Source organism: Eleginops maclovinus, chromosome 5 (assembly GCF_036324505.1).
Source record: "Eleginops maclovinus isolate JMC-PN-2008 ecotype Puerto Natales chromosome 5, JC_Emac_rtc_rv5, whole genome shotgun sequence".
Taxonomy (NCBI): Eukaryota; Metazoa; Chordata; class Actinopteri; order Perciformes; family Eleginopidae; genus Eleginops; species Eleginops maclovinus.
In genome coordinates this window covers 22,348,714-22,356,353 of record NC_086353.1, presented here as the reverse complement: position 1 = coordinate 22,356,353, position 7,640 = coordinate 22,348,714, and positions in this window count along the sequence as shown.

Genomic DNA, 7,640 nt, shown 5'->3' with positions numbered 1-7,640 from the left:
TTTTTAACCTGACTCCATTGACAGTTAACAGTTATTTTATTGAGCACAGCACATGGGTTGCCAGTCTATGCTTCTTTAATCAGGGAGTCGTTTATGTTATTGTGACGTATAGATTCACCTAAGTCACACAATAACACAAATCATCTGATCGATGCTAGACGAACAACGGCTTCAGTTTCCTTATGAAAATTGCTGTCTGACAGCAAGATGAAGAAGTTCAATTATACTAAATACAGCCTAAATTAAAACTGATATTAGCTTTATTTTTGTAGGTGCTAATATGCATTTTGCTGTTTTTCCCCATCCGTATAACTACATTGTTTTACTTCCTTGTTATTCCTGTCTGATACTCCAAACTGTATTGGAACCGGTGCTCATTGACCATACTTAATACACCGACTATGGACAAGTACCTCATAATTTCCCACTCCAAAACATCAAAAGTATTCCTTTAATGTGTCTTTGTGGGATTGCAGCCCTTAACTGGTGCAGAACACCTTGAAGTGCCTCATTATTTTAACTTTGTTCACATAGTGCACATTCCTTAATAGATGTAATCAAATTATTCCAAATGTGCACACAGGAAACCTGCAGCCAGGTAGTATTATTCCAGCACAGGAATAGTGGTTGTTTTTCTAGGTCTCTTGCCTCATAATGAAGCTGCCTTTTTTTAGTCTGCTCTTCGCACCGACGGTACACTGTAATTAGTGGAGGCAAAAGAGAATATACAAAGAAGGGGAATGGGGGGCCACAGTGCGCCTGAACAGTAAATGTTTGTGTGGGGCCACATAACAGGCGTGGTCAAGGGATAAACATCACTTTACTCTAGATATAAAGTCTCACGCAATATATTGGCTATTGGTCGTACGACGATAGGCCTTTTGGGGCAAAAGCCGATATTTCTTGGATTCAAGTGTAGCTAGCTAGACTTCCCCTTCATTATGCCAATAATAAGCTCAGTCATCGTAGGTTTTCAAGATTGCTTTCCCACTGTACCACTTCTTTTGTGTTCCAGATGGACTGTTTACCTGCTTGCGAACAAAGCCCACACAAACTGGAAAGGGCAATACTACTCTGACTAAAAGACTAAACCGTTACGCTTCCAATACCAAAATCAAGTCTCTAAAGAATCTATTGTGCACAGGTATCTTTATTTTGGGATTAGGTCTCCTTTAAGTAGAATTTGACACTGGAGCTTAATGTCTGTTGACAGACCGGCACACTTTGAGCCCCAGGCTTGGAGGATTTGTGAAGAAGAAACTGGCCCTTTCAACTCAGGGTGGTTTCCAGAGACCTTTGGAGAACGGTCTGACAGGTGTAACTGCTACCTCCAAACGGGAAACACCCCCACTCAGATTATGATATAACGGATGTATGAGGTAATCAAAAGCAAGGTCTTAAGTTAGAACAATTAAAGGGTGGAAACATCAAAACAAAGTTAAGGTCTCCCTGCTCTTCAGTGTGTTATGACTAAATGGATTAGAAGGTAAACCGCAGAACTGGAGAAAGTGTGAGACTGGCTTATGTATGTGTCTTTGTACCTGTATGCATGTGTGACTGACTTTGTTTGTGTAATGTTTGCATGCATCCATAAACGTGTGTGAGTCTGCACACCCTTGCTCCGAGGCTCTGGTCAGACAGTGCATAGCTGTGGTGGGACGCAGGCTGAGCGCTCCGAGACTTCAGTGAGTCAACAATGTCTACTCTCACTGAGGGGAGACATGATAGGTCTTGTCTCCCTTGGTCCCTGACTGGTGTGGTGGGACACTCAAAGCTGCTGTGTGTGGCGTGCATCATTTTTTAAAGTTCATTTTTTTATTTATCCAGATGTAGAATATATGACGGCAGCATGTGTCAGTGTCTGCGATTACGCACGTAATATTGCTCTTTAAATAAAATTAAAGAGAAGAATACATTTGGTCACATGCTTTATGAGAAGGGCAATTTTTAGCTCTTTTGAGTTCTGTGTGATATTTTCTTGCAGGATCAAGATCTCCATCATCTTTCCTGGAACATTTCAAAGGCCTTTGTGGAATTGGCCCTGTGTGTGTGTGTGTGTGTGTGTGTGTGTGTGTGTGTGTGTGTGTGTGTGTGTGTGTGTGTGTGTGTGTGTGTGTGTGTGTGTGTGTGTGTGTGTGTGTGTGTGTGTGTGTGTGTGTGTGTGTGTGTGTGTGTGTGTGTGTGTGTGTATTGAGAACATTTGTCTCACATTTCGATTTTGCACATTCTTCTGGGTTTTTAGATTGACTAGATTCGTCCTTCAAGATGGAATAGTCGTTTTTATTATGTTTCCCTGTAAAAATGACCATTGGATGCCTTTTGAATATTTGCATTGGAAGGTCAAAGTTCATGATCAGCAACAGGATCCTGCCCTTAGGCTTTTAGGGTTTGTGTTGTCCCAACCAACGTTGCATGTCTTTATTTATGATCTTGGTGGAGCGTTGTTGATACAAATGCTGGTTAGGCTGCTCTGCGTAATATAAATTCTTTAACTGCATGGCATTTCCCTTAAAAACAACAGTTATTCAGCCCATTTTGTTACAACACAAGGTTGAGAAAGAAATTAAACTTATGCAACATTGTTTAAAAAAAACCCACCATTTTATGGTTTAGTGGTATCCCTCGGGAAGGCGAGATGTGTCGTATAAAATACAAAAAAGGAGATTCATTTTCTGACTTAAATTTACCAACTCTTCTAAAACCACAACCCAACCCCTTTTTATAGATGGCCGACGAGATTAAACCAGAGGAAAGTGATTTCTCTTCCATTATCGAAATGTTTACACTCAAAAATCTATCCTGTGCACAGTACAGACCTAGTTAAATCACACTCTAAACCGCCTGTTTTCATGGACACTGGAGAGTGTATTTAGCTGCGTCTGGTACAAGTTAAATGGCCCATGTCTGTCTGGCACTATTCCTTCAGTTATATTTTTTACAGCAAAGGGATGGGAGATAATGTGAAAAGTTGTTCCTCATTGTGGGGGAAATGAAAAATCTCATGCCTGTTCAGACAATCCTCGTCAAGACATCTACAGAGATTTCTGAATGAACCAGTCGGATAATTACTGCTTTTTCAGATAGCAAGCCGATAGAGAAAACACATTCATGACCAGCCGAGACCAGACTGTTCAACGGAGCATGTAAACAAACTTGGGAAAATGAGTCAAAAGTACACCCTTGTCAACAGAAATTACATTTACCTCAATGGCAAGCTCAGGCACATCAGCTAGTTTATATAAAGAAGGTGTGCTCTGTGTGAGGATTACATGAGAAAAACATAGATGTTTTTGTCAATAAACACAAGGCAATTTCATAAAAATGTTTCTCATAGCCCTCCAGTAGGTATCACTTCACAAAGATGCATTTTCTAAGGGGTCAGAACTCTGGTCCAGCTTCAGTATGAGGCCCCCGGAGCTGTTTTTGGGTATCTTGCTCAAAGACACCTTGGCAGCTCTACAGCCTCAAGTCCAAACTCCATACTTGGTGTGATCAAGGATTAATCTGACCCTTTTGGAAACCTTCTGGTTCTCCAGCTCAATCCTTCACAAACTGCAGCACATTACCGCATACTGTATGTGGCTTATTGCAGACCTGTGGAGAAACTGTGTACATTTCTGACTAAAAGAGTCAATGATCATATACATCATAGTAGCTCAGAATAGAAGCATTTCCATTTTTACAATTACACAGATTGTAGAAAACACAGAGGAAGTTACATTTAGGGAAACAATCCATTTAAAGGGTGTGATGGATTCAAGAAGCCCTTCATTTATGCAAACCTGTCATTTAACCAGTATTTCCTGTTAGCCACAGGATGTGGCTCTTTTTACTTTGCCTTTGCTGTCCTAAATGGTTTTCAGGAAGTTGTGTTTGTACTCTCTGTAAATTTACAGAGTGAAAACTGTGGGTTACCAGTGTATGAGTACATACTGTACAAATGAACTTGTAGTGAGTGATGAGTGCTACTGCTGAATTTTGGGTACGCCAGATACATGATTTACTGTACTGTGTGTACTTTTTCCCAGCAATTTTAAAACTGAATTTAGATGGTGGAAGGTTGTGATGGATAGTAAGTATCCCTGAATAAGGTAGATATGATATTTGGATCATATGGATGTCCAAGTTCAAGCAAAAATATCAAACAATAAGGAAAACTAATGTCATATTGCCACTTGGGTGCTGCTCGGATGGAGAGTGGTGATTATCGAGCACAGTGTAACTTTTTTTAAACGGTTATTGTGAAACAGCCATGAATCAAAAGAGTGCAAAACAACTGGCAGCTGTCCAACAATCATAAAAGAAGAAGTGGAACAGACCAGCATTAAGGCTGTGGCTGAGTTCTGTGGTTGTCAGAACATAGAAATATGATATTAAAATAACACCAGCCAGAAAATCTGATGGTCATCATTGTACCACATTGTACTCTTCCCATTTGTTTTCCATCCTGAAAAAGACAATGTTTTTATAGCGCGCAGGGAGTGGATGATTCCCTAATAAATGTCACAACCACAATCCAGGCCTCCCCCTCAGATTTTCTTGGTGATATTTTTAGAAGGGCTCGGTCCACAATACGCAAGTGAAACGGCAAGAAATTGTTTTTGTTGATGCTCGTCTTACCACTTCAGTGCGGTGACTCGTGATGAGCTGGTGGCTTGATACGTCACAAGATGACTGAGTGAGTGGGAGTCAGGCTCCGGGCTCTATTAAGGGGGAGCCAGTCAGAAATGTTATTGGACAACTTTGACGGGGGACCGGCTTGTGGATTTCCACTTGCTGCTATTTTCGGGGAGCAGCAAGTCTGCTTTGAGTTGAGAAAGAAGCCACAATATCCTATTAAGCATTGTTAAAATAATTGGGCAGTGTTTACTTAGAGGGCCTGCCTGGTTTCACCGAGACTCCAAAGCTCCTGATGCTACACAGGACAAATTAAGACTGTGGTTTGATGGATCGATTAGATAAGATTGTGATGGATTAGATTGGATTGTGATAGACGGATGGATGGATGGATGGATGGATGGATGGATGATGGATGGATGGATGGATGGATGGATGGATGGAAGGATGGATGGATGGATGGATGGATGGATGGATACATGAGTTAATTTGATTTGATTGTTTATGTTTAATTCTAGGGGTAAAACTAGTAATGTCGGTTTACTTAAAAGGAAAGTGCATTGCCTTTCTAAAGTAATAATATATATTTCTTGAAGTCATGTAAACATAAGAGGACACATTGAGATGTGAACAGCCTATCCATTGCAGTCTGGGAATATGTGTTGGAAAGGAAGTGGAAAACACACTTCCTTTCACAATTTCAGTCATGACTTTCTCTTTTAATTTCCAATTCTTTTTATTTTAACCCATTGATCTTAAATAGCTAATTTAAGAAGGAATTTCTTTATTGACAGTAAACTTAATTCAACTTCCAATTGGTGGGTCACTATTTTTAAATTTCAACTTATAAAATTAAGCAAGCGAAATAATGTCAAAAATAACTGACATTGACAAGTTTATTTACATAGTTTGTCCAAGTTCCAGAAACTAATCCTGTGCCACTTCTGCCTTTCCTCTGGCTGGCCGTCATCCCACATGGTTTTCCTCTGAGGGGTAATCACAGCTCAGTCTCATCCAGACACCTTCTGGTTCCAGGGCAGTGGAGAAAATGATGGCCAGCCATCTGCTTTCGAGAAGAAAAAGAGCATCTTTGCTGTGCATGAGGTTTGGAGATGTCAGGCTGAGATTAAAGTGACAAAAGAAAAAACAAAAAAACAACTTGTTGCCCAGCAATTACCCTTACTAATTCTAAATGTGTTATGCAACCAAAGCGTCTCAAACTGCTGTGAAATGCAACAACACTTAAATATAATGACTGAATATAATTTAGATGGTGAAGGTCAGATTCCGAGCATTTCTATTTCTCTACAATGTAGAATTTAAGCAACATTTTGTAAAATATGCTTGTGTTGTCTTTTGCTAAGAATTGGAATGATAGGATCAAGACTGCTTTGTCCATTCAAAAAGCCAGCTATAGTCAGCAGCCTGTTAGCATAGCTTAGCATTAAGACGCAAAACAGCTAGCTAGCAAGTTTTGTCCAAAGAAAACTAAATTATTTTTCTCACAAGCTCTCTCTCATGTGACTCAAACAGATTTGTACTCAAATGAATACATTTTTTCACTCACATTGACTCGTCTTTGTGTCAGTTTGTGTTGCCTTGGTTGAATTTAGTCCCAAACACATGACTTTCCTCGACTTTGTATGCCTTATCAAAAGCTAGTTAGATAGAACACAGCTTTAAAGGGGCTAGTAGGCAGATTAATTCACCTTCAGACAGAGGCTGGCAGCTGTTTCTCAAATGTTTCAGTCTTTATGCTAAGCTAAGCTAAACTGGCAAGTGGCTGTAGCTTCCTATTTACTTAGGAAATATGAAACCGTTTTTTATAAGTGAATCTCTGTTTATGCACAACCTTAAAAAGTTATGAGGCTTGGCTGAGTAGGATAAGTTGATGTCAATTAATGTGAAAAGCGGCATAAGCTAAATGAAAGATGTGACTTTTCAAATCCACTTAAGCTTCTGTTCCCTTTAAAGAGATGGTAACAGCAAATAAAATATAACTCCTTATCAATCAGATTAAAACGTGCAATGCATTTGGATAGAAACATAGCTTGTGCACATATAAATCTAAAGAAAATGAAATCACTGTATTTTTAGGTGAACAGTAGGTGAATAATCAAACCGTATTTGGACTACTTATGAATTATTCCCCAGCAGGTGCCAAGGCAGGAAGGTGATAAATACCTGTAGACTCATATCACTCACAGCGGCATGTGAGACGGGTCTGGTGTCTACACACTGAGGTAACCGGTCTGACACACACAATAACGCACATACATTACTCACAAAGTAACTTCCTCATCATATCAAGCAAAGCAGAGCAGTTAAGCTGAGAGACAGGAAGCCGGTAGGAGTCAAAGGTTAGTCTCAGCTACAGTGTTAAGCAGTGAAGACAGATTAAGACGGCACTGAGGGTAAAGCGGGAGGGAGAGAAGCGGAAGACATAACCCAGTTATAATTGCTTGCGTAGGCTGACACATCTGAATTTACAGGGTGCACTAGAACTGCGCCTCTCATCTTGGACTGCTTATTTAAGAGCTACGAGAGAGAAAAAAAGTACAGAGCAGATATTTTGTTCACTTGTTTCTTAATCTGTTTTTAGCCCCTCCCTTTGCTTGGCTGTTGCTAAATTTGTCTCCCCTCGTTCAAACGTAAGAAGCCAAAATGACACCATTATTTTGACTAGACTGTTTATCCTCCCGGGGAGAGAGGCCAGAGGAAGTGTAAGTGACCTAGACGGGTTAACCACGGCTTCACCACGAATTGGCTGGGGCACTGCCTCCCCCGCAGCCACCCTCTGCATCCAACGCCAATGCCAGGTCCACATCACTACAACTACACGCCATGACCACAAGTGGCCCTGCTCCAGTGCCAGCCTTCCATCGGGTCCATGCCGGTCACTTTCTCCCCCCCCCCCCCCGTGTAAACAGTCTGGCCATCGGCTGGCACAGAACTCATCTTGGTCCTATTTGCAGTGCCATAATGTGTGCATCTTTGTGTACTATAACTCGTCTTGGGCCAGT